Raw genomic sequence first — 25,275 nt, forward strand, 5'->3', positions numbered from 1 at the left:
CCAGTACCGTCTCCTCCTGACGTCAGCGCGCTGCCCCAGTACCGTCTCCTCCTGACGTCAGCGCGCTGTCCCAGTACCGTCTCCTCCTGACGTCAGCGCGCTGCCCCAGTACCGTCTCCTCCTGACGTCAGCGCGCTGTCCCAGTACCGTCTCCTCCTGACGTCAGCGCGCTGTCCCAGTACCGTCTCCTCCTGACGTCAGCGCGCTGTCCCAGTACCGTCTCCTCCTGACGTCAGCGCGCTGTCCCAGTACCGTCTCCTCCTGACGTCAGCGCGCTGTCCCAGTACCGTCTCCTCCTGACGTCAGCGCGCTGTCCCAGTACCGTCTCCTCCTGAGGTCAGCGCGCTGTCCCAGTACCGTTTCCTCCTGACGTCAGCGCGCTGTCCCAGTACCGTCTCCTCCTGACGTCAGCTTGCTGTCCCAGTACCGTCTCCTACTGAGGTCAGCGCGCTGTCCCAGTACCGTCTCCTCCTGACGTCAGCGCGCTGCCCCAGTCCCGTCTCCTCCTGACGTCAGCGCGCTGTTACAGTGCCGTCTCCTCCTGACGTCAGCGCGCTGTCCCAGTACCGTCTCCTCCTGAGGTCAGCGCGCTGTCCCAGTACGGTTTCCTCCTGACGTCAGCGTGCTGTCCCAGTACCGCCTCCTCCTGACGTCAGCGAGCTGTCCCAGTACCGTCTCCTCCTGACGTCAGCGCGCTGTCCCAGTACCGTCTCCTCCTGACGTCAGCGCGCTGTCCCAGTACCGTCTCCTCCTGACGTCAGCGTGCTGTCCCAGTACCGTCTCCTCCTGACGTCAGCGCGCTGTCCCAGTACCGTCTCCTCCTGACGTCAGAGCGCTGTCCCAGTGCCGTCTCCTCCTGACGTCAGCGCGCTGTCCCAGTGCCGTCTCCTCCTGAGGTCAGCGCGCTGTCCCAGTACCGTTTCCTCCTGACGTCAGCGCGCTGTCCCAGTACCGTCTCCTCCTGACGTCAGCTTGCTGTCCCAGTACCGTCTCCTACTGAGGTCAGCGCGCTGTCCCAGTACCGTCTCCTCCTGACGTCAGCGCGCTGCCCCAGTCCCGTCTCCTCCTGACGTCAGCGCGCTGTTACAGTGCCGTCTCCTCCTGACGTCAGCGCGCTGTCCCAGTACCGTCTCCTCCTGAGGTCAGCGCGCTGTCCCAGTACGGTTTCCTCCTGACGTCAGCGTGCTGTCCCAGTACCGCCTCCTCCTGACGTCAGCGAGCTGTCCCAGTACCGTCTCCTCCTGACGTCAGCGCGCTGTCCCAGTACCGTCTCCTCCTGACGTCAGCGCGCTGTCCCAGTACCGTCTCCTCCTGACGTCAGCGTGCTGTCCCAGTACCGTCTCCTCCTGACGTCAGCGCGCTGTCCCAGTACCGTCTCCTCCTGACGTCAGAGCGCTGTCCCAGTGCCGTCTCCTCCTGACGTCAGCGCGCTGTCCCAGTGCCGTCTCCTCCTGACGGCAGCGCGCTGTCTCAGTACCGTCTCCCAGTACCGTCACCTCCTGACGTCAGCGCGCTGTCCCAGTACCGTCTCCTCCTGACGTCAGCGCGCTGTCCCAGTACCGTCTCCTCCTGACGTCAGCGCGCTGTCCCAGTACCGTCTGCTCCTGACGTCAGCGCGCTGTCCCAGTACCGTCTGCTCCTGACGTTAGCGCGCTGTCCCAGTACCGTCTGCTCCTGACGTCAGCACGCTGTCCCAGTACCGTCTCCTCCTGACGTCAGCGTGCTGTCCCGGTACTGTCTCCTCCTGACGACAGCGCGCTGTCCCAGTACCGTCTCCTCCTGACGTCAGCGTGCTGTCCCAGTACCGTCTCCTCCTGACATCAGCGCGCAGTCCCAGTGCCGTCTCCTCCTGACGTCAGAGCGCTGTCCCAGTGCCGTCTCCTCCTGACGTCAGCGCGCTGTCCCAGTGCCGTCTCCTCCTGACGACAGCGCGCTGTCCCAGTGCCGTTTCCTCCTGACGTCAGCGCGCTGTCCCAGTGCCGTCTCGTCTCCCAGTACCGTCACCTCCTGACGTCAGCGCGCTGTCCCAGTACCGTCTCCTCCTGACGTCAGCGCGCTGTCCCAGTACCGTCTCCTCCTGACGTCAGCGCCCTGTCCCAGTGCCGTCTCCTCCTGACGTCAGAGCGCTGTCCCAGTACCGTCTCCTCCTGACGTCAGCGCGCTGTCCTAGTACCGTCTCCTCCTGACGTCAGCGCGCTGTCCCAGTACCGTCTCCTCCTGACGTCAGCCCGCTGTCCCAGTACCGTCTCCTCCTGACGTCAGCCCGCTGTCCCAGTACCGTCTCCTCCTGACGTCAGCGCGCTGTCCCAGTACCGTCTCCTCCTGACGTCAGCGCGCTGTCCCAGTACCGTCTCCTCCTGACGTCAGCGCGCTGCCCCAGTACCGTCTCCTCGTGGCGTCAGCCCGCTGTCCCAGTACCGTCTCCTCCTGACGTCAGTGCGCTGTCCCAGTACCGTCTCCTCCTGACGTCAGCGCGCTGTCCCAGTACCGTCTCCTCCTGACGTCAGTGCGCTGTCCCAGTACCGTCTCCTCCTGACGTCAGCGCGCTGTCCCAGTACCGTCTCCTCCTGACGTCAGCGCGCTGTCCCAGTACCGTCTCCTCCTGACGTCAGCGCGCTGTCCTAGTACCGTCTCCTCCTGGCGTCAGCCCGCTGTCCCAGTACCGTCTCCTCCTGACGTCAGCGTGCTGTCCCAGTACCGTCTCCTCCTGACGTCAGCGCGCTGTCCCAGTACCGTCTCCTCCTGACGTCAGCGCGCTGTCCCAGTACAGTCTCCTCCTGACATCAGCGCGCTGTCCCAGTACCGTCACCTCCTGACGTCAGCGCGCTGTCCCAGTACCGTCTCCTCCTGACGTCAGTGCGCTGTCCCAGTACCGTCTCCTCCTGACGTCAGCGCGCTGTCCCAGTACCGTCTCCTCCTGACGTCAGCGCGCTGTCCTAGTACCGTCTCCTCCTGGCGTCAGCCCGCTGTCCCAGTACCGTCTCCTCCTGGCGTCAGCCCGCTGTCCCAGTACCGTCTCCTCCTGACGTCAGTGCGCTGTCCCAGTACCGTCTCCTCCTGACGTCAGCGCGCTGTCCCAGTACCGTCTCCTCCTGACGTCAGTGCGCTGTCCCAGTACCGTCTCCTCCTGACGTCAGTGCGCTGTCCCAGTACCGTCTCCTCCTGACGTCAGCGCGCTGTCCCAGTACCGTCTCCTCCTGACGTCAGCGCGCTGTCCCAGTACAGTCTCCTCCTGACGTCAGCGCGCTGTCCCAGTACTGTCACCTCCTGACGTCAGCGCGCTGTCCCAGTACCGTCTCCTCCTGACGTCAGTGCGCTGTCCCAGTACCGTCTCCTCCTGACGTCAGCGCGCTGTCCCAGTGCCGTCTCCTCCTGACGTCAGCGCGCTGTCCCAGTACCGTCTCCTCCTGACGTCAGCGCGCTGTCCCAGTACCGTCTCCTCCTGACGTCAGCGCGCTGTCCCAGTACCGTCTCCTCCTGACGTCAGAGCGCTGTCCCAGTGCCGTCTCCTCCTGACGTCAGAGCGCTGTCCCAATGCCGTCTCCTCCTGACGTCAGCGCGCTGTCCCAGTAACGTCTCCTCCTGACGTCAGCGCGCTGTCTCAGTACCGTCTCCCAGTACCGTCACCTCCTGACGTCAGCGCGCTGTCCCAGTACCGTCTCCTCCTGACGTCAGCACGCTGTCCCAGTACCGTCTCCTCCTGACGTCAGCGCACTGTCCCAGTACCGTCTCCTCCTGACGTCAGCGCGCTGTCCCAGTACCGTCTCCTCCTGACGTCAGCGCGCTGTCCCAGTACCGTCTGCTCCTGACGTCAGCGCGCTGTCCCAGTACCGTCTCCTCCTGACGACAGCGTGCTGTCTCAGTGCCGTCTCCTCCTGACGTCAGCGCGCTGTCCCAGTACCGTCTCCTCCTGTCGTCAGCGCGCTGCCCCAGTACCGTCACCTCCTGACGTCAGCGCCCTGTCCCAGTACCGTCTCCTCCTGACGTCAGTGCCCTGTCCCAGTACCGTCACCTCCTGATGTCAGCGCGCTGTCCAAGTACCGTCTCCTCCTGACGTCAGCGCGCTGTCCCAGTACCGTCTCCTCCTGACGTCAGCGCGCTGTCCCTGTACCGTCTCCTCCTGACGTCAGCGCGCTGTCCCAGTACCGTCTCCTTCTGACGTCAGCGCCCTGTCCCAGTACCGTCTCCTCCTGACGTCAGCGTGCTGTCTCAGTACTGTCTCCTCCTGACGTCAGCGCCCTGTCCCAGTGCCGTCTCCTCCTGACGTCAGCGCGCTGTCCCAGTACCGTCTCCTCCTGACGTCAGAGCGCTGTCCCAATGCCGTCTCCTCCTGACGTCAGCGCGCTGTCCCAGTACCGTCTCCTCCTGACGTCAGCGCGCTGTCCCAGTAACGTCTCCTCCTGACGTCAGCACGCTGTCTCAGTACCGTCTCCCAGTACCGTCACCTCCTGACGTCAGCGCGCTGTCCCAGTACCGTCTGCTCCTGACGTCAGCGCGCTGTCCCAGTACCGTCTCCTCCTGACGTCAGCGCGCTGTCCCAGTAACGTCTCCTCCTGACGTCAGCACGCTGTCTCAGTACCGTCTCCCAGTACCGTCACCTCCTGACGTCAGCGCGCTGTCCCAGTACCGTCTGCTCCTGACGTCAGCGCGCTGTCCCAGTACCGTCTCCTCCTGACGTCAGCGTGCTGTCCCAGTACCGTCTCCTCCTGACGTCAGCGCGCTGTCCCAGTACCGTCTCCTCCTGTCGTCAGCGCGCTGTCCCAGTACCGTCTCCTCCTGACGTCAGCGTGCTGTCCCAGTACCGTCTCCTCCTGACGTCAGCGCGCTGTCCCAGTACCGTCTCCTCCTGTCGTCAGCGCGCTGTCCCAGTACCGTCTCCTCCTGTCGTCAGCGCGCTGTCCCAGTACCGTCTCCTCCTGACGTCAGCGCGCTGTCCCAGTACCGTCTCCTCCTGACGACAGCGCGCTGTCCCAGTACCGTCTCCTCCTGACGTCAGCGCGCTGCCCCAGTACCGTCACCTCCTGACGTCAGCGCCCTGTCCCAGTACCGTCTCCTCCTGACGTCAGCGTGCTGTCCCAGTACCGTCTCCTTCTGACGTCAGCGCCCTGTCCCAGTACCGTCACCTCCTGATGTCAGCGCGCTGTCCAAGTACCGTCCCCTCCTGACGTCAGCGCGCTGTCCCAGTACTGTCTCCTCCTGACGTCAGCGCGCTGTCCCAGTACCGTCTCCTCCTGAGGTCAGCGCGCTGTCCCAGTACCGTCTCCTCCTGACGTCAGCGCGCTGTCCCAGTACCGTCTCCTCCTGACGTCAGCGCGCTGTCCCAGTACCGTCTCCTCCTGACGTCAGTGCGCTGTCCCAGTACCGTCTCCTCCTGACGTCAGCGCGCTGTCCCAGTACCGTCTCCTCCTGACGTCAGCGCGCTGTCCTAGTACCGTCTCCTCCTGGCGTCAGCCCGCTGTCCCAGTACCGTCTCCTCCTGGCGTCAGCCCGCTGTCCCAGTACCGTCTCCTCCTGACGTCAGTGCGCTGTCCCAGTACCGTCTCCTCCTGACGTCAGCGCGCTGTCCCAGTACCGTCTCCTCCTGACGTCAGTGCGCTGTCCCAGTACCGTCTCCTCCTGACGTCAGTGCGCTGTCCCAGTACCGTCTCCTCCTGACGTCAGCGCGCTGTCCCAGTACCGTCTCCTCCTGACGTCAGCGCGCTGTCCCAGTACAGTCTCCTCCTGACGTCAGCGCGCTGTCCCAGTACTGTCACCTCCTGACGTCAGCGCGCTGTCCCAGTACCGTCTCCTCCTGACGTCAGTGCGCTGTCCCAGTACCGTCTCCTCCTGACGTCAGCGCGCTGTCCCAGTGCCGTCTCCTCCTGACGTCAGCGCGCTGTCCCAGTACCGTCTCCTCCTGACGTCAGCGCGCTGTCCCAGTACCGTCTCCTCCTGACGTCAGCGCGCTGTCCCAGTACCGTCTCCTCCTGACGTCAGAGCGCTGTCCCAGTGCCGTCTCCTCCTGACGTCAGAGCGCTGTCCCAATGCCGTCTCCTCCTGACGTCAGCGCGCTGTCCCAGTAACGTCTCCTCCTGACGTCAGCGCGCTGTCTCAGTACCGTCTCCCAGTACCGTCACCTCCTGACGTCAGCGCGCTGTCCCAGTACCGTCTCCTCCTGACGTCAGCACGCTGTCCCAGTACCGTCTCCTCCTGACGTCAGCGCACTGTCCCAGTACCGTCTCCTCCTGACGTCAGCGCGCTGTCCCAGTACCGTCTCCTCCTGACGTCAGCGCGCTGTCCCAGTACCGTCTGCTCCTGACGTCAGCGCGCTGTCCCAGTACCGTCTCCTCCTGACGACAGCGTGCTGTCTCAGTGCCGTCTCCTCCTGACGTCAGCGCGCTGTCCCAGTACCGTCTCCTCCTGTCGTCAGCGCGCTGCCCCAGTACCGTCACCTCCTGACGTCAGCGCCCTGTCCCAGTACCGTCTCCTCCTGACGTCAGTGCCCTGTCCCAGTACCGTCACCTCCTGATGTCAGCGCGCTGTCCAAGTACCGTCTCCTCCTGACGTCAGCGCGCTGTCCCAGTACCGTCTCCTCCTGACGTCAGCGCGCTGTCCCTGTACCGTCTCCTCCTGACGTCAGCGCGCTGTCCCAGTACCGTCTCCTTCTGACGTCAGCGCCCTGTCCCAGTACCGTCTCCTCCTGACGTCAGCGTGCTGTCTCAGTACTGTCTCCTCCTGACGTCAGCGCCCTGTCCCAGTGCCGTCTCCTCCTGACGTCAGCGCGCTGTCCCAGTACCGTCTCCTCCTGACGTCAGAGCGCTGTCCCAATGCCGTCTCCTCCTGACGTCAGCGCGCTGTCCCAGTACCGTCTCCTCCTGACGTCAGCGCGCTGTCCCAGTAACGTCTCCTCCTGACGTCAGCACGCTGTCTCAGTACCGTCTCCCAGTACCGTCACCTCCTGACGTCAGCGCGCTGTCCCAGTACCGTCTGCTCCTGACGTCAGCGCGCTGTCCCAGTACCGTCTCCTCCTGACGTCAGCGCGCTGTCCCAGTAACGTCTCCTCCTGACGTCAGCACGCTGTCTCAGTACCGTCTCCCAGTACCGTCACCTCCTGACGTCAGCGCGCTGTCCCAGTACCGTCTGCTCCTGACGTCAGCGCGCTGTCCCAGTACCGTCTCCTCCTGACGTCAGCGTGCTGTCCCAGTACCGTCTCCTCCTGACGTCAGCGCGCTGTCCCAGTACCGTCTCCTCCTGTCGTCAGCGCGCTGTCCCAGTACCGTCTCCTCCTGACGTCAGCGTGCTGTCCCAGTACCGTCTCCTCCTGACGTCAGCGCGCTGTCCCAGTACCGTCTCCTCCTGTCGTCAGCGCGCTGTCCCAGTACCGTCTCCTCCTGTCGTCAGCGCGCTGTCCCAGTACCGTCTCCTCCTGACGTCAGCGCGCTGTCCCAGTACCGTCTCCTCCTGACGACAGCGCGCTGTCCCAGTACCGTCTCCTCCTGACGTCAGCGCGCTGCCCCAGTACCGTCACCTCCTGACGTCAGCGCCCTGTCCCAGTACCGTCTCCTCCTGACGTCAGCGTGCTGTCCCAGTACCGTCTCCTTCTGACGTCAGCGCCCTGTCCCAGTACCGTCACCTCCTGATGTCAGCGCGCTGTCCAAGTACCGTCCCCTCCTGACGTCAGCGCGCTGTCCCAGTACTGTCTCCTCCTGACGTCAGCGCGCTGTCCCAGTACCGTCTCCTCCTGAGGTCAGCGCGCTGTCCCAGTACCGTCTCCTCCTGACGTCAGCGCGCTGTCCCAGTACCGTCTCCTCCTGACGTCAGCGCGCTGTCCCAGTACCGTCTCCTCCTGACGTCAGCGCGCTGTCCCAGTACCGTCTCCTCCTGACGTCAGCTTGCTGTCCCAGTACCGTCTCCTCCTGAGGTCAGCGCGCTGTCCCAGAACCGTCTCCTCCTGACGTCAGCGCGCTGTCCCAGTACCGTCTCCTCCTGAGGTCAGCGCGCTGTCCCAGTACCGTCTCCTCCTGAGGTCAACGCGCTGTCCCAGTACCGTCTCCTCCTGACGTCAGCGTGCTGTCCCAGTCCTGTCTCCTCCTGAGGTCAGCGCGCTGTCCCAGTACCGTCTCCTCCTGAGGTCAACGCGCTGTCCCAGTACCGTCTCCTCCTGACGTCAGCGCGCTGTCCCAGTCCCGTCTCCTCCTGACGTCAGCGCGCTGTCCCAGTACCGTCTCCTCCTGACGTCAGCGCGCTGTCCCAGTGCCGTCTCCTCCTGACGTCAGCGCGCTGTCCCAGTCCTGTCTCCTCCTGACGTCAGCGCGCTGTCCCAGTACCGTCTCCTCCTGAGGTCAGCGCGCTGTCCCAGTACCGTCTCCTCCTGACGTCAGTGTGCTGTCACAGTACCGTCTCCTCCTGACGTCAGCGCGCTGTCCCAGTCCCGTCTCCGCCAGACGTCAGCGCACTGTCCCAGTACCGTCTCCTCCTGACGTCAGCGCGCTGTCCCAGTGCCGTCTCCTCCTGACGTCAGCGCGCTGTCCCAGTGCCGTCTCCTCCTGACGTCAGAGCGCTGTCCCAGTACCGTCTCCTCCTGACGTCAGTGCGCTGTCCCAGTACCGTCTCCTCCTGACGTCAGCGCGCTGTCCCAGTCCCGTCTCCTCCTGACGTCAGCGCGCTGTCCCAGTACCGTCTCCTCCTGACGTCAGCGCGCTGTCCCAGTACCGTCTCCTCCTGACGTCAGCGCGCTGTCTCAGTACCGTCTCCTCCTGACGTCAGCGCGCTGTCCCAGTCCCGTCTCCTCCTGACGTCAGCGCGCTGTCCCAGTACCTCCTCCACCTGACGTCAGCGCGCTGTCCCAATACCGTCTTCTCCTGACGTCAGCGCGCTGTCCCAGTGCCGTTTCCTCCTGACGTCAGCGCGCTGTCCCAGTACCGTCTCCTCCTGACGTCAGCGCGCTGTCCCAGTACCGTCTCCTCCTGACGTCAGCGCCCTGTCCCAGTACCGTCTCCTCCTGACGTCAGCGCGCTGTCCCAGTGCCATCTCCTCCTGACGTCAGCGCGCTGTCCCAGTACCGTCTCCTCCTGACGTCAGCGCCCTGTCCCAGTGCCGTCTCCTCCTGACGTCAGCGTGCTGTCCCAGTACCGTCTCCTCCAGACGTCAGCGCGCTGTCCCAGTCCCGTCTCCTCCTGACGTCAGCGCGCTGTCCCAGTCCCGTCTCCTCCTGACGTCAGCGCGCTGTCCCAGTGCCGTCTCCTCCTGACGTCAGCGCGCTGTCCCAGTCCCGTCTCCTCCTGACGTCAGCGCGCTGTCCCAGTCCCGTCTCCTCCTGACATCAGCGCGCTGTCCCAGTACCGTCTCCTCCTGACGTCAGCGCGCTGTCCCAGTCCCGTCTCCTCCTGACGTCAGCGCGCTGTCCCAGTACCGTCTCCTCCAGACGTCAGCGCGCTGTCCCAGTCCCGTCTCCTCCTGACGTCAGCGCGCTGTCCCAGTCCCGTCACCTCCTGACGTCAGCGCGCTGTCCCAGTGCCGTCTCCTCCTGAGGTCAGCGCGCTGTCTCAGTACCGTCTCCTCCTGACGTCAGCGCGCTGTCCCAGTACCGTCTCCTCCTGACGTCAGCGCGCTGTCTCAGTACCGTCTCCTCCTGACGTCAGCGCGCTGTCCCAGTACCGTCTCCTCCTGACGTCAGCGCGCTGTCCCAGTACCGTCTCCTCCTGACGTCAGCGTGCTGTCCCAGTACCGTCTCCTCCTGACGTCAGCGCGCTGTCCCAGTACCGTCTCCTCCTGACGTCAGCGCGCTGTCCCAGTGCCGTCTCCTCCTGACGGCAGCGCGCTGTCTCAGTACCGTCTCCCAGTACCGTCACCTCCTGACGTCAGCGCGCTGTCCCAGTACCGTCTCCTCCTGACGTCAGCGCGCTATCCCAGTACCGTCTCCTCCTGACGTCAGCGCGCTGTCCCAGTACCGTCTCCTCCTGACGTCAGCGCGCTGCGTGCTGTCCCAGTACCGTCTCCTCCTGACGTCAGCGCGCTGTCCCAGTACCGTCTCCTCCTGACGTCGGAGCGCTGTCCCAGTGCCGTCTCCTCCTGACGTCAGCGCGCTGTCCCAGTGCCGTCTCCTCCTGACGGCAGCGCGCTGTCTCAGTACCGTCTCCCAGTACCGTCACCTCCTGACGTCAGCGCGCTATCCCAGTACCGTCTCCTCCTGACGTCAGCGTGCTGTCCCAGTACCGTCTCCTCCTGACGTCAGCGTGCTGTCCCAGTACCGTCTCCTCCTGACGTCAGCGCGCTATCCCAGTACCGTCTCCTCCTGACGTCAGCGCGCTGTCCCAGTACCGTCTGCTCCTGACGTCAGCGCGCTGTCCCAGTACCGTCTGCTCCTGACGTCAGCGCGCTGTCCCAGTACCGTCTGCTCCTGACGTCAGTGCGCTGTCCCAGTACCGTCTCCTCCTGACGTCAGCGCGCTGTCCCAGTACCGTCTCCTCCTGACGTCAGCGCGCTGTCCCAGTACCGTCTCCTCCTGACGTCAGCGCGCTGTCCTAGTACCGTCTCCTCCTGGCGTCAGCCCGCTGTCCCAGTACCGTCTCCTCCTGACGTCAGTGCGCTGTCCCAGTACCGTCTCCTCCTGACGTCAGCGCGCTGTCCCAGTACCGTCTCCTCCTGACGTCAGCGCGCTGTCCCAGTACAGTCTCCTCCTGACATCAGCGCGCTGTCCCAGTACCGTCACCTCCTGACGTCAGCGCGCTGTCCCAGTACCGTCTCCTCCTGACGTCAGTGCGCTGTCCCAGTACCGTCTCCTCCTGACGTCAGCGCGCTGTCCCAGTACCGTCTCCTCCTGACGTCAGCGCGCTGTCCTAGTACCGTCTCCTCCTGGCGTCAGCCCGCTGTCCCAGTACCGTCTCCTCCTGACGTCAGCGCGCTGTCCCAGTACAGTCTCCTCCTGACGTCAGCGCGCTGTCCCAGTACCGTCACCTCCTGACGTCAGCGCGCTGTCCCAGTACCGTCTCCTCCTGACGTCAGTGCGCTGTCCCAGTACCGTCTCCTCCTGACGTCAGCGCGCTGTCCCAGGACCGTCTCCTCCTGTCATCAGCGCGCTGTCCCAGTGCCGTCTCCTCCTGACGTCAGCGCGCTGTCTCAGTACCGTCTCCCAGTACCGTCACCTCCTGACGTCAGCGCGCTGTCCCAGTACCGTCTCCTCCTGACGTCAGCGCGCTGTCCCAGTACCGTCTCCTCCTGACGTCAGCGCGCTGTCACAGTACCGTCTGCTCCTGACGTCAGCGCGCTGTCCCAGTACCGTCTCCTCCTGATATTAGCGCGCTGTCCCGGTACTGTCTCCTCCTGACGTCAGCGCACTGTCCCAGTACCGTCTCCTCCTGATGTCAGCGCGCTGTCCCAGTACCGTCTCCTCCTGACGTCAGCGCGCTGTCCCAGTACCGTTTCCTCCTGACGTCAGCGTGCTGTCCCAGTACCGTCTCCTCCTGACGTCAGCGCGCTGTCCCAGTACCGTCTCCTCCTGACGTCAGCGTGCTGTCCCAGTACCGTCTCCTCCAGACATCAGCGCGCTGTCCCGGTACTGTCTGCTCCTGACATCAGCGCGCTGTCCCAGTACCGTCTCCTCCTGACGTCAGCGCGCAGTCCCAGTGCCGTCTCCTCCTGACGTCAGAGCGCTGTCCCAGTGCCGTCTCCTCCTGACGTCAGCGCGCTGTCCCAGTACCGTCTCCTCCTGACGTCAGCGCGCTGTCCCAGTACCGTCTCCTCCTGACGTCAGCGCGCTGTCCCAGTACCGTCTCCTCCTGACCTCAGCGCGCTGTCCCAGTACCGTCTCCTCCTGACGTCAGCGCCCTGTCCCAGTGCCGTCTCCTCCTGACGTCAGAGCGCTGTCCCAGTACCGTCTCCTCCTGACGTCAGCGCGCTGTCCTAGTACCGTCTCCTCCTGACGTCAGCGCGCTGTCCCAGTACCGTCTCCTCCTGACGTCAACCCACTGTCCCAGTACCGTCTCCTCCTGACGTCAGCCCGCTGTCCCAGTACCGTCTCCTCGTGGCGTCAGCCCGCTGTCCCAGTACCGTCTCCTCCTGACGTCAGTGCGCTGTCCCAGTACCGTCTCCTCCTGACGTCAGCGCGCTGTCCCAGTACCGTCTCCTCCTGACGTCTGCGCGCTGTCCCAGTACCGTCTCCTCCTGACGTCAGCGCGCTGTCACAGTACCGCCTCCTCCTGACGTCAGCGCGCTGTCCCAGTACCGTCTCCTCCTGACGTCAGCGCGCTGTCCCAGTACCGTCTCCTCCTGACGTCAGCGCGCTGTCCCAGTACCGTCTCCTCCTGACGTCAGCGCGCTGTCCCAGTACCGTCTCCTCCTGACGTCAGCGCGCTGTCCCAGTACCGTCTCCTCCTGACGTCAGCGCGCTGTCCCAGTACCGTCTCCTCCTGACGTCAGCGCGCTGTCCCAGTACCGTGTCCTCCTGACGTCAGCGCGCTGTCCCAGTACCGTCTCCTCCTGACGTCAGCGCTCTGTCCCAGTACCGTCTCCTTCTGACGTCAGCGCCCTGTCCCAGTACCGTCACCTCCTGATGTCAGCGCGCTGTCCAAGTACCGTCTCCTCCTGACGTCAGCGCGCTGTCCCAGTGCCGTCTCCTCCTGACGTCAGCGCGCTGTCCCAGTGCCGTCTCCTCCTGACATCAGCGCGCTGTCCCAGTACCGTCTCCTCCTGAGGTCAGCGCGCTGTCCCAGTACCGTCTCCTCCTGACGTCAGCGCGCTGTCCCAGTACCGTCTCCTCCTGACGTCAGCTTGCTGTCCCAGTACCGTCTCCTCCTGACGTCAGCTTGCTGTCCCAGTACCGTCTCCTCCTGACGTCAGCTTGCTGTCCCAGTACCGTCTCCTCCTGACGTCAGCTTGCTGTCCCAGTGCCGTCTCCTCCTGACGTCAGCGCGCTGTCCCAGTACCGTCTCCTCCTGAGGTCAGCGCGCTGTCCCAGTCCTGTCTCCTCCTGACGTCAGCGCGCTGTCCCAGTACCGTCTCCTCCTGAGGTCAGCGCGCTGTCCCAGTACCGTCTCCTCCTGACGTCAGCGCGCTGTCCCAGTACCGTCTCCTCCAGACGTCAGCGCGCTGTCCCAGTACCGTCTCCTTCTGACGTCAGCGCGCTGTCCCAGTACCTCCTCCTCCTGACGTCAGCGCGCTGTCCCAGTACCGTCTCCTCCAGACGTCAGCGCGCTGTCCCAGTACCGTCTCCTCCTGACGTCAGCGCCCTGTCCCAGTGCCGTTTCCTCCTGACGTCAGCGCGCTGTCCCAGTACCGTCTCCTCCTGACGTCAGCGCGCTGTCCCAGTACCGTCTCCTCCAGACGTCAGCGCGCTGTCCCAGTACCGTCTCCTCCTGACGTCAGCGCGCTGTCCCAGTACCGTCTCCTCCTGACGTCAGCGCGCTGTCCCAGTACCGTCTCCTCCTGACGTCAGCGCGCTGTCCCAGTACCGTCTCCTCCAGACGTCAGTGCGCTGTCCCAGTACCGTCTCCTCCTGACGTCAGCGCGCTGCCCCAGTACCGACTCCTCCTGACGTCAGCGCGCTGTCCCAGTACCGTCTCCTCCTGACGTCAGCGCGCTGTCTCAGTCCCGTCTCCTCCTGACGTCAGCGCGCTGTCCCAGTACCGTCTCCTCCTGACGTCAGCGCGCTGTCCCAGTCCCGTCTCCTCCTGACGTCAGCGCGCTGTCCCAGTCCCGTCTCCTCCTGACGTCAGCGCGCTGTCCCAGTGCCGTCTCCTCCTGACGGCAGCGCGCTGTCTCAGTCCCGTCTCCTCCTGACGTCAGCGCGCTGTCCCAGTCCCGTCTCCTCCTGACGTCAGCCCGCTGTCCCAGTGCCGTCTCCTCCTGACGTCAGCGCGCTGTCCCAGTGCCGTCTCCTCCTGACGTCAGCGCGCTGTCCCAGTACCGTCTCCTCCTGACGTCAGCGTGCTGTCCCAGTGCCGTCTCCTCCTGACGTCAGCGCGCTGTCCCAGTACCGTCTCCTCCTGACGTCAGCGCGCTGTCCCAGTCCCGTCTCCTCCTGACGTCAGCGCGCTGTCCCAGTACCGTCTCCTCCTGACGTCAGCGCGCTGTCCCAGTACCGTCTCCTCCTGACGTCAGCGCGCTGTCCCAGTGCCGTCTCCTCCTGACGTCAGCGCGCTGTCCCAGTACCGTCTCCTCCTGACGTCAGCGCGCTGTCCCAGTGCCGTCTCCTCCTGACGTCAGCGCACTGTCCCAGTACCGTCTCCTCCTGACGTCAGCGCTCTGTCCCAGTACCGTCTCGTCCTGACGTCAGCGCGCTGTCCCAGTGCCGTCTCCTCCTGACGTCAGCGTGCTGTCCCAGTACCGTCTCCTCCTGACGTCAGCGCGCTGTCCCAGTGCCGTCTCCTCCTGACGGCAGCGCGCTGTCCCAGTACCGTCTCCTCCTGACGTCAGCGTGCTGTCCCAGTGCCGTCTCCTCCTGACGTCAGCGCGCTGTCCCAGTACCGTCTCCTCCTGACGTCAGCGCGCTGTCCCAGTACCGTCTCCTCCTGACGTCAGCGCGCTGTCCCAGTACCGTCTCCTCCTGACGTCAGCGTGCTGTCCCAGTACCGTCTCCTCCTGACGTCAGCGCGCTGTCCCAGTACCGTCTGCTCCTGACGTCAGCGCGCTGTCCCAGTACCGTCTCCTCCTGACGACAGCGTGCTGTCTCAGTGCCGTCTCCTCCTGACGTCAGCGCGCTGTCCCAGTACCGTCTCCTCCTGTCGTCAGCGCGCTGCCCCAGTACCGTCACCTCCTGACGTCAGCGCCCTGTCCCAGTACCGTCTCCTCCTGACGTCAGTGCCCTGTCCCAGTACCGTCACCTCCTGATGTCAGCGCGCTGTCCAAGTACCGTCTCCTCCTGACGTCAGCGCGCTGTCCCAGTACCGTCTCCTCCTGACGTCAGCGCGCTGTCCCTGTACCGTCTCCTCCTGACGTCAGCGCGCTGTCCCAGTACCGTCTCCTTCTGACGTCAGCGCCCTGTCCCAGTACCGTCTCCTCCTGACGTCAGCGTGCTGTCTCAGTACTGTCTCCTCCTGACGTCAGCGCCCTGTCCCAGTGCCGTCTCCTCCTGACGTCAGCGCGCTGTCCCAGTACCGTCTCCTCCTGACGTCAGAGCGCTGTCCCAATGCCGTCTCCTCCTGACGTCAGCGCGCTGTCCCAGTACCGTCTCCTCCTGACGTCAGCGCGCTGTCCCAGTAACGTCTCCTCCTGACGTCAGCACGCTGTCTCAGTACCGTCTCCCAGTACCGTCACCTCCTGACGTCAGCGCGCTGTCCCAGTACCGTCTGCTCCTGACGTCAGCGCGCTGTCCCAGTACCGTCTCCTCCTGACGTCAGCGCGCTGTCCCAGTAACGTCTCCTCCTGACGTCAGCACGCTGTCTCAGTACCGTCTCCCAGTACCGTCACCTCCTGACGTCAGCGCGCTGTCCCAGTACCGTCTGCTCCTGACGTCAGCGCGCTGTCCCAGTACCGTCTCCTCCTGACGTCAGCGTGCTGTCCCAGTACCGTCTCCTCCTGACGTCAGCGCGCTGTCCCAGTACCGTCTCCTCCTGTCGTCAGCGCGCTGTCCCAGTACCGTCTCCTCCTGACGTCAGCGTGCTGTCCCAGTACCGTCTCCTCCTGACGTCAGCGCGCTGTCCCAGTACCGTCTCCTCCTGTCGTCAGCGCGCTGTCCCAGTACCGTCTCCTCCTGTCGTCAGCGCGCTGTCCCAGTACCGTCTCCTCCTGACGTCAGCGCGCTGTCCCAGTACCGTCTCCTCCTGACGACAGCGCGCTGTCCCAGTACCGTCTCCTCCTGACGTCAGCGCGCTGCCCCAGTACCGTCACCTCCTGACGTCAGCGCCCTGTCCCAGTACCGTCTCCTCCTGACGTCAGCGTGCTGTCCCAGTACCGTCTCCTTCTGACGTCAGCGCCCTGTCCCAGTACCGTCACCTCCTGATGTCAGCGCGCTGTCCAAGTACCGTCCCCTCCTGACGTCAGCGCGCTGTCCCAGTACTGTCTCCTCCTGACGTCAGCGCGCTGTCCCAGTACCGTCTCCTCCTGAGGTCAGCGCGCTGTCCCAGTACCGTCTCCTCCTGACGTCAGCGCGCTGTCCCAGTACCGTCTCCTCCTGACGTCAGCGCGCTGTCCCAGTACCGTCTCCTCCTGACGTCAGCGCGCTGTCCCAGTACCGTCTCCTCCTGACGTCAGCTTGCTGTCCCAGTACCGTCTCCTCCTGAGGTCAGCGCGCTGTCCCAGTACCGTCTCCTCCTGACGTCAGCGCGCTGTCCCAGTACCGTCTCCTCCTGAGGTCAGCGCGCTGTCCCAGTACCGTCTCCTCCTGAGGTCAACGCGCTGTCCCAGTACCGTCTCCTCCTGACGTCAGCGTGCTGTCCCAGTCCTGTCTCCTCCTGAGGTCAGCGCGCTGTCCCAGTACCGTCTCCTCCTGAGGTCAACGCGCTGTCCCAGTACCGTCTCCTCCTGACGTCAGCGCGCTGTCCCAGTCCCGTCTCCTCCTGACGTCAGCGCGCTGTCCCAGTACCGTCTCCTCCTGACGTCAGCGCGCTGTCCCAGTGCCGTCTCCTCCTGACGTCAGCGCGCTGTCCCAGTCCTGTCTCCTCCTGACGTCAGCGCGCTGTCCCAGTACCGTCTCCTCCTGAGGTCAGCGCGCTGTCCCAGTACCGTCTCCTCCTGACGTCAGTGTGCTGTCACAGTACCGTCTCCTCCTGACGTCAGCGCGCTGTCCCAGTCCCGTCTCCGCCAGACGTCAGCGCACTGTCCCAGTACCGTCTCCTCCTGACGTCAGCGCGCTGTCCCAGTGCCGTCTCCTCCTGACGTCAGCGCGCTGTCCCAGTGCCGTCTCCTCCTGACGTCAGAGCGCTGTCCCAGTACCGTCTCCTCCTGACGTCAGTGCGCTGTCCCAGTACCGTCTCCTCCTGACGTCAGCGCGCTGTCCCAGTCCCGTCTCCTCCTGACGTCAGCGCGCTGTCCCAGTACCGTCTCCTCCTGACGTCAGCGCGCTGTCCCAGTACCGTCTCCTCCTGACGTCAGCGCGCTGTCTCAGTACCGTCTCCTCCTGACGTCAGCGCGCTGTCCCAGTCCCGTCTCCTCCTGACGTCAGCGCGCTGTCCCAGTACCTCCTCCACCTGACGTCAGCGCGCTGTCCCAATACCGTCTCCTCCTGACGTCAGCGCGCTGTCCCAGTGCCGTTTCCTCCTGACGTCAGCGCGCTGTCCCAGTACCGTCTCCTCCTGACGTCAGCGCGCTGTCCCAGTACCGTCTCCTCCTGACGTCAGCGCCCTGTCCCAGTACCGTCTCCTCCTGACGTCAGCGCGCTGTCCCAGTGCCATCTCCTCCTGACGTCAGCGCGCTGTCCCAGTACCGTCTCCTCCTGACGTCAGCGCCCTGTCCCAGTGCCGTCTCCTCCTGACGTCAGCGTGCTGTCCCAGTACCGTCTCCTCCAGACGTCAGCGCGCTGTCCCAGTCCCGTCTCCTCCTGACGTCAGCGCGCTGTCCCAGTCCCGTCTCCTCCTGACGTCAGCGCGCTGTCCCAGTGCCGTCTCCTCCTGACGTCAGCGCGCTGTCCCAGTCCCGTCTCCTCCTGACGTCAGCGCGCTGTCCCAGTCCCGTCTCCTCCTGACATCAGCGCGCTGTCCCAGTACCGTCTCCTCCTGACGTCAGCGCGCTGTCCCAGTCCCGTCTCCTCCTGACGTCAGCGCGCTGTCCCAGTACCGTCTCCTCCAGACGTCAGCGCGCTGTCCCAGTCCCGTCTCCTCCTGACGTCAGCGCGCTGTCCCAGTCCCGTCACCTCCTGACGTCAGCGCGCTGTCCCAGTGCCGTCTCCTCCTGAGGTCAGCGCGCTGTCTCAGTACCGTCTCCTCCTGACGTCAGCGCGCTGTCCCAGTACCGTCTCCTCCTGACGTCAGCGCGCTGTCTCAGTACCGTCTCCTCCTGACGTCAGCGCGCTGTCCCAGTACCGTCTCCTCCTGACGTCAGCGCGCTGTCCCAGTACCGTCTCCTCCTGACGTCAGCGTGCTGTCCCAGTACCGTCTCCTCCTGACGTCAGCGCGCTGTCCCAGTACCGTCTCCTCCTGACGTCAGCGCGCTGTCCCAGTGCCGTCTCCTCCTGACGGCAGCGCGCTGTCTCAGTACCGTCTCCCAGTACCGTCACCTCCTGACGTCAGCGCGCTGTCCCAGTACCGTCTCCTCCTGACGTCAGCGCGCTATCCCAGTACCGTCTCCTCCTGACTTCAGCGCGCTGTCCCAGTACCGTCTGCTCCTGACGTCAGCGCGCTGTCCCAGTACCGTCTGCTCCTGACGTCAGCGCGCTGTCCCAGTGCCGTCTCCTCCTGACGTCAGCGCGCTGTCCCAGTCCCGTCTCCTCCTGACGTCAGCGCGCTGTCCCAGTCCCGTCTCCTCCTGACATCAGCGCGCTGTCCCAGTACCGTCTCCTCCTGACGTCAGCGCGCTGTCCCAGTCCCGTCTCCTCCTGACGTCAGCGCGCTGTCCCAGTACCGTCTCCTCCAGACGTCAGCGCGCTGTCCCAGTCCCGTCTCCTCCTGACGTCAGCGCGCTGTCCCAGTCCCGTCACCTCCTGACGTCAGCGCGCTGTCCCAGTGCCGTCTCCTCCTGAGGTCAGCGCGCTGTCTCAGTACCGTCTCCTCCTGACGTCAGCGCGCTGTCCCAGTACCGTCTCCTCCTGACGTCAGCGCGCTGTCTCAGTACCGTCTCCTCCTGACGTCAGCGCGCTGTCCCAGTACCGTCTCCTCCTGACGTCAGCGCGCTGTCCCAGTACCGTCTCCTCCTGACGTCAGCGTGCTGTCCCAGTACCGTCTCCTCCTGACGTCAGCGCGCTGTCCCAGTACCGTCTCCTCCTGACGTCAGCGCGCTGTCCCAGTGCCGTCTCCTCCTGACGGCAGCGCGCTGTCTCAGTACCGTCTCCCAGTACCGTCACCTCCTGACGTCAGCGCGCTGTCCCAGTACCGTCTCCTCCTGACGTCAGCGCGCTATCCCAGTACCGTCTCCTCCTGACTTCAGCGCGCTGTCCCAGTACCGTCTGCTCCTGACGTCAGCGCGCTGTCCCAGTACCGTCTGCTCCTGACGTCAGCGCGCTGTCCCAGTACCGTCTGCTCCTGACGTCAGTGCGCTGTCCCAGTACCGTCTCCTCCTGACGTCAGCGCGCTGTCCCAGTACCGTCTCCTCCTGACGTCAGTGCGCTGTCCCAGTACCGTCTCCTCCTGGCGTCAGCGCGCTGTCCCAGTACCGTCTCCTCCTGACGTCAGCGCGCTGTCCCAGTGCCGTCTCCTCCTGGCGTCAGCCCGGTGTCCCAGTACCGTCTCCTCCTGACGTCAGCGCGCTGTCCCAGTGCCGTCTCCTCCTGAGGTCAGCGCGCTGTCTCAGTACCGTCTCCTCCTGACGTCAGCGCGCTGTCCCAGTACCGTCTCCTCCTGACGTCAGCGCGCTGTCTCAGTACCGTCTCCTCCTGACGTCAGCGTGCTGTCCCAGTACCGTCTCCTCCTGACGTCAGCGCGCTGTCCCAGTACCGTCTCCTCCTGACGTCAGCGCGCTGTCCCAGTGCCGTCTCCTCCTGACGGCAGCGCGCTGTCTCAGTACCGTCTCCCAGTACCGTCACCTCCTGACGTCAGCGCGCTGTCCCAGTACCGTCTCCTCCTGACGTCAGCGCGCTATCCCAGTACCGTCTCCTCCTGACTTCAGCGCGCTGTCCCAGTACCGTCTGCTCCTGACGTCAGCGCGCTGTCCCAGTACCGTCTGCTCCTGACGTCAGCGCGCTGTCCCAGTACCGTCTGCTCCTGACGTCAGTGCGCTGTCCCAGTACCGTCTCCTCCTGACGTCAGCGCGCTGTCCCAGTACCGTCTCCTCCTGACGTCAGTGCGCTGTCCCAGTACCGTCTCCTCCTGGCGTCAGCGCGCTGTCCCAGTACCGTCTCCTCCTGACGTCAGCGCGCTGTCCCAGTGCCGTCTCCTCCTGGCGTCAGCCCGGTGTCCCAGTACCGTCTCCTCCTGACGTCAGCGCGCTGTCCCAGTGCCGTCTCCTCCTGAGGTCAGCGCGCTGTCTCAGTACCGTCTCCTCCTGACGTCAGCGCGCTGTCCCAGTACCGTCTCCTCCTGACGTCAGCGCGCTGTCTCAGTACCGTCTCCTCCTGACGTCAGCGCGCTGTCCCAGTACCGTCTCCTCCTGACGTCAGCGCGCTGCGTGCTGTCCCAGTACCGTCTCCTCCTGACGTCAGCGCGCTGTCCCAGTACCGTCTCCTCCTGACGTCGGAGCGCTGTCCCAGTGCCGTCTCCTCCTGACGTCAGCGCGCTGTCCCAGTGCCGTCTCCTCCTGACGGCAGCGCGCTGTCTCAGTACCGTCTCCCAGTACCGTCACCTCCTGACGTCAGCGCGCTATCCCAGTACCGTCTCCTCCTGACGTCAGCGTGCTGTCCCAGTACCGTCTCCTCCTGACGTCAGCGTGCTGTCCCAGTACCGTCTCCTCCTGACGTCAGCGCGCTATCCCAGTACCGTCTCCTCCTGACGTCAGCGCGCTGTCCCAGTACCGTCTGCTCCTGACGTCAGCGCGCTGTCCCAGTACCGTCTGCTCCTGACGTCAGCGCGCTGTCCCAGTACCGTCTGCTCCTGACGTCAGTGCGCTGTCCCAGTACCGTCTCCTCCTGACGTCAGCGCGCTGTCCCAGTACCGTCTCCTCCTGACGTCAGCGCGCTGTCCCAGTACCGTCTCCTCCTGACGTCAGCGCGCTGTCCTAGTACCGTCTCCTCCTGGCGTCAGCCCGCTGTCCCAGTACCGTCTCCTCCTGACGTCAGTGCGCTGTCCCAGTACCGTCTCCTCCTGACGTCAGCGCGCTGTCCCAGTACCGTCTCCTCCTGACGTCAGCGCGCTGTCCCAGTACAGTCTCCTCCTGACATCAGCGCGCTGTCCCAGTACCGTCACCTCCTGACGTCAGCGCGCTGTCCCAGTACCGTCTCCTCCTGACGTCAGTGCGCTGTCCCAGTACCGTCTCCTCCTGACGTCAGCGCGCTGTCCCAGTACCGTCTCCTCCTGACGTCAGCGCGCTGTCCTAGTACCGTCTCCTCCTGGCGTCAGCCCGCTGTCCCAGTACCGTCTCCTCCTGACGTCAGCGCGCTGTCCCAGTACAGTCTCCTCCTGACGTCAGCGCGCTGTCCCAGTACCGTCACCTCCTGACGTCAGCGCGCTGTCCCAGTACCGTCTCCTCCTGACGTCAGTGCGCTGTCCCAGTACCGTCTCCTCCTGACGTCAGCGCGCTGTCCCAGGACCGTCTCCTCCTGTCGTCAGCGCGCTGTCCCAGTGCCGTCTCCTCCTGACGTCAGCGCGCTGTCTCAGTACCGTCTCCCAGTACCGTCACCTCCTGACGTCAGCGCGCTGTCCCAGTACCGTCTCCTCCTGACGTCAGCGCGCTGTCCCAGTACCGTCTCCTCCTGACGTCAGCGCGCTGTCACAGTACCGTCTGCTCCTGACGTCAGCGCGCTGTCCCAGTACCGTCTCCTCCTGATATTAGCGCGCTGTCCCGGTACTGTCTCCTCCTGACGTCAGCGCACTGTCCCAGTACCGTCTCCTCCTGATGTCAGCGCGCTGTCCCAGTACCGTCTCCTCCTGACGTCAGCGCGCTGTCCCAGTACCGTTTCCTCCTGACGTCAGCGTGCTGTCCCAGTACCGTCTCCTCCTGACGTCAGCGCGCTGTCCCAGTACCGTCTCCTCCTGACGTCAGCGTGCTGTCCCAGTACCGTCTCCTCCAGACATCAGCGCGCTGTCCCGGTACTGTCTGCTCCTGACATCAGCGCGCTGTCCCAGTACCGTCTCCTCCTGACGTCAGCGCGCAGTCCCAGTGCCGTCTCCTCCTGACGTCAGAGCGCTGTCCCAGTGCCGTCTCCTCCTGACGTCAGCGCGCTGTCCCAGTACCGTCTCCTCCTGACGTCAGCGCGCTGTCCCAGTACCGTCTCCTCCTGACGTCAGCGCGCTGTCCCAGTACCGTCTCCTCCTGACCTCAGCGCGCTGTCCCAGTACCGTCTCCTCCTGACGTCAGCGCCCTGTCCCAGTGCCGTCTCCTCCTGACGTCAGAGCGCTGTCCCAGTACCGTCTCCTCCTGACGTCAGCGCGCTGTCCTAGTACCGTCTCCTCCTGACGTCAGCGCGCTGTCCCAGTACCGTCTCCTCCTGACGTCAACCCACTGTCCCAGTACCGTCTCCTCCTGACGTCAGCCCGCTGTCCCAGTACCGTCTCCTCGTGGCGTCAGCCCGCTGTCCCAGTACCGTCTCCTCCTGACGTCAGTGCGCTGTCCCAGTACCGTCTCCTCCTGACGTCAGCGCGCTGTCCCAGTACCGTCTCCTCCTGACGTCTGCGCGCTGTCCCAGTACCGTCTCCTCCTGACGTCAGCGCGCTGTCACAGTACCGCCTCCTCCTGACGTCAGCGCGCTGTCCCAGTACCGTCTCCTCCTGACGTCAGCGCGCTGTCCCAGTACCGTCTCCTCCTGACGTCAGCGCGCTGTCCCAGTACCGTCTCCTCCTGACGTCAGCGCGCTGTCCCAGTACCGTCTCCTCCTGACGTCAGCGCGCTGTCCCAGTACCGTCTCCTCCTGACGTCAGCGCGCTGTCCCAGTACCGTCTCCTCCTGACGTCAGCGCGCTGTCCCAGTACCGTGTCCTCCTGACGTCAGCGCGCTGTCCCAGTACCGTCTCCTCCTGACGTCAGCGCTCTGTCCCAGTACCGTCTCCTTCTGACGTCAGCGCCCTGTCCCAGTACCGTCACCTCCTGATGTCAGCGCGCTGTCCAAGTACCGTCTCCTCCTGACGTCAGCGCGCTGTCCCAGTGCCGTCTCCTCCTGACGTCAGCGCGCTGTCCCAGTGCCGTCTCCTCCTGACATCAGCGCGCTGTCCCAGTACCGTCTCCTCCTGAGGTCAGCGCGCTGTCCCAGTACCGTCTCCTCCTGACGTCAGCGCGCTGTCCCAGTACCGTCTCCTCCTGACGTCAGCTTGCTGTCCCAGTACCGTCTCCTCCTGACGTCAGCTTGCTGTCCCAGTACCGTCTCCTCCTGACGTCAGCTTGCTGTCCCAGTACCGTCTCCTCCTGACGTCAGCTTGCTGTCCCAGTGCCGTCTCCTCCTGACGTCAGCGCGCTGTCCCAGTACCGTCTCCTCCTGAGGTCAGCGCGCTGTCCCAGTCCTGTCTCCTCCTGACGTCAGCGCGCTGTCCCAGTACCGTCTCCTCCTGAGGTCAGCGCGCTGTCCCAGTACCGTCTCCTCCTGACGTCAGCGCGCTGTCCCAGTACCGTCTCCTCCAGACGTCAGCGCGCTGTCCCAGTACCGTCTCCTTCTGACGTCAGCGCGCTGTCCCAGTACCTCCTCCTCCTGACGTCAGCGCGCTGTCCCAGTACCGTCTCCTCCAGACGTCAGCGCGCTGTCCCAGTACCGTCTCCTCCTGACGTCAGCGCCCTGTCCCAGTGCCGTTTCCTCCTGACGTCAGCGCGCTGTCCCAGTACCGTCTCCTCCTGACGTCAGCGCGCTGTCCCAGTACCGTCTCCTCCAGACGTCAGCGCGCTGTCCCAGTACCGTCTCCTCCTGACGTCAGCGCGCTGTCCCAGTACCGTCTCCTCCTGACGTCAGCGCGCTGTCCCAGTACCGTCTCCTCCTGACGTCAGCGCGCTGTCCCAGTACCGTCTCCTCCAGACGTCAGTGCGCTGTCCCAGTACCGTCTCCTCCTGACGTCAGCGCGCTGCCCCAGTACCGACTCCTCCTGACGTCAGCGCGCTGTCCCAGTACCGTCTCCTCCTGACGTCAGCGCGCTGTCTCAGTCCCGTCTCCTCCTGACGTCAGCGCGCTGTCCCAGTACCGTCTCCTCCTGACGTCAGCGCGCTGTCCCAGTCCCGTCTCCTCCTGACGTCAGCGCGCTGTCCCAGTCCCGTCTCCTCCTGACGTCAGCGCGCTGTCCCAGTGCCGTCTCCTCCTGACGGCAGCGCGCTGTCTCAGTCACGTCTCCTCCTGACGTCAGCGCGCTGTCCCAGTCCCGTCTCCTCCTGACGTCAGCCCGCTGTCCCAGTGCCGTCTCCTCCTGACGTCAGCGCGCTGTCCCAGTGCCGTCTCCTCCTGACGTCAGCGCGCTGTCCCAGTACCGTCTCCTCCTGACGTCAGCGTGCTGTCCCAGTGCCGTCTCCTCCTGACGTCAGCGCGCTGTCCCAGTACCGTCTCCTCCTGACGTCAGCGCGCTGTCCCAGTCCCGTCTCCTCCTGACGTCAGCGCGCTGTCCCAGTACCGTCTCCTCCTGACGTCAGCGCGCTGTCCCAGTACCGTCTCCTCCTGACGTCAGCGCGCTGTCCCAGTGCCGTCTCCTCCTGACGTCAGCGCGCTGTCCCAGTACCGTCTCCTCCTGACGTCAGCGCGCTGTCCCAGTGCCGTCTCCTCCTGACGTCAGCGCACTGTCCCAGTACCGTCTCCTCCTGACGTCAGCGCTCTGTCCCAGTACCGTCTCGTCCTGACGTCAGCGCGCTGTCCCAGTGCCGTCTCCTCCTGACGTCAGCGTGCTGTCCCAGTACCGTCTCCTCCTGACGTCAGCGCGCTGTCCCAGTGCCGTCTCCTCCTGACGGCAGCGCGCTGTCCCAGTACCGTCTCCTCCTGACGTCAGCGTGCTGTCCCAGTGCCGTCTCCTCCTGACGTCAGCGCGCTGTCCCAGTACCGTCTCCTCCTGACGTCAGCGCGCTGTCCCAGTACCGTCTCCTCCTGACGTCAGCGCGCTGTCCCAGTACCGTCTCCTCCTGACGTCAGCGTGCTGTCCCAGTACCGTCTCCTCCTGACGTCAGCGCGCTGTCCCAGTGCCGTCTCCTCCTGACGTCAGCGCGCTGTCCCAGTACCGTCTCCTCCTGACGTCAGCGCGCTGTCCCAGTACCGTCTCCTCCTGACGTCAGCGCGCTGTCCCAATACCGTCTCCTCCTGACGTCAGCGCGCTGTCCCAGTACCGTCTCCTCCTGACGTCAGCGCGCTGTCCCAGTACCGTCTCCTCCTGACGTCAGCACGCTGTCCCAGTGCCGTCTCCTCCTGACATCAGCGCGCTGTCCTGGTGCTGTCTGCTCCTGACATCAGCGCGCTGTCCCAGTACCGTCTCCTTCTGACGTCAGCGCGCTGTCCCAGTGCCGTCTCCTCCTGACGTCAGCGCGCTGTCCCAGTACCGCCTCCTCCTGACGTCAGCGTGCTGTCCCAGTACCGTCTCCTCCTGACGTCAGCGCGCTGTCCCAGTACCGTCTCCTCCTGACGTCAGCGCGCTGTCTCAGTACCGTCTCCTCCTGACGTCAGCGCGCT

The sequence above is a fragment of the Scyliorhinus torazame genome, chromosome 4, assembly GCF_047496885.1.
Source record: "Scyliorhinus torazame isolate Kashiwa2021f chromosome 4, sScyTor2.1, whole genome shotgun sequence".
Lineage (NCBI taxonomy): Eukaryota > Metazoa > Chordata > Chondrichthyes > Carcharhiniformes > Scyliorhinidae > Scyliorhinus > Scyliorhinus torazame.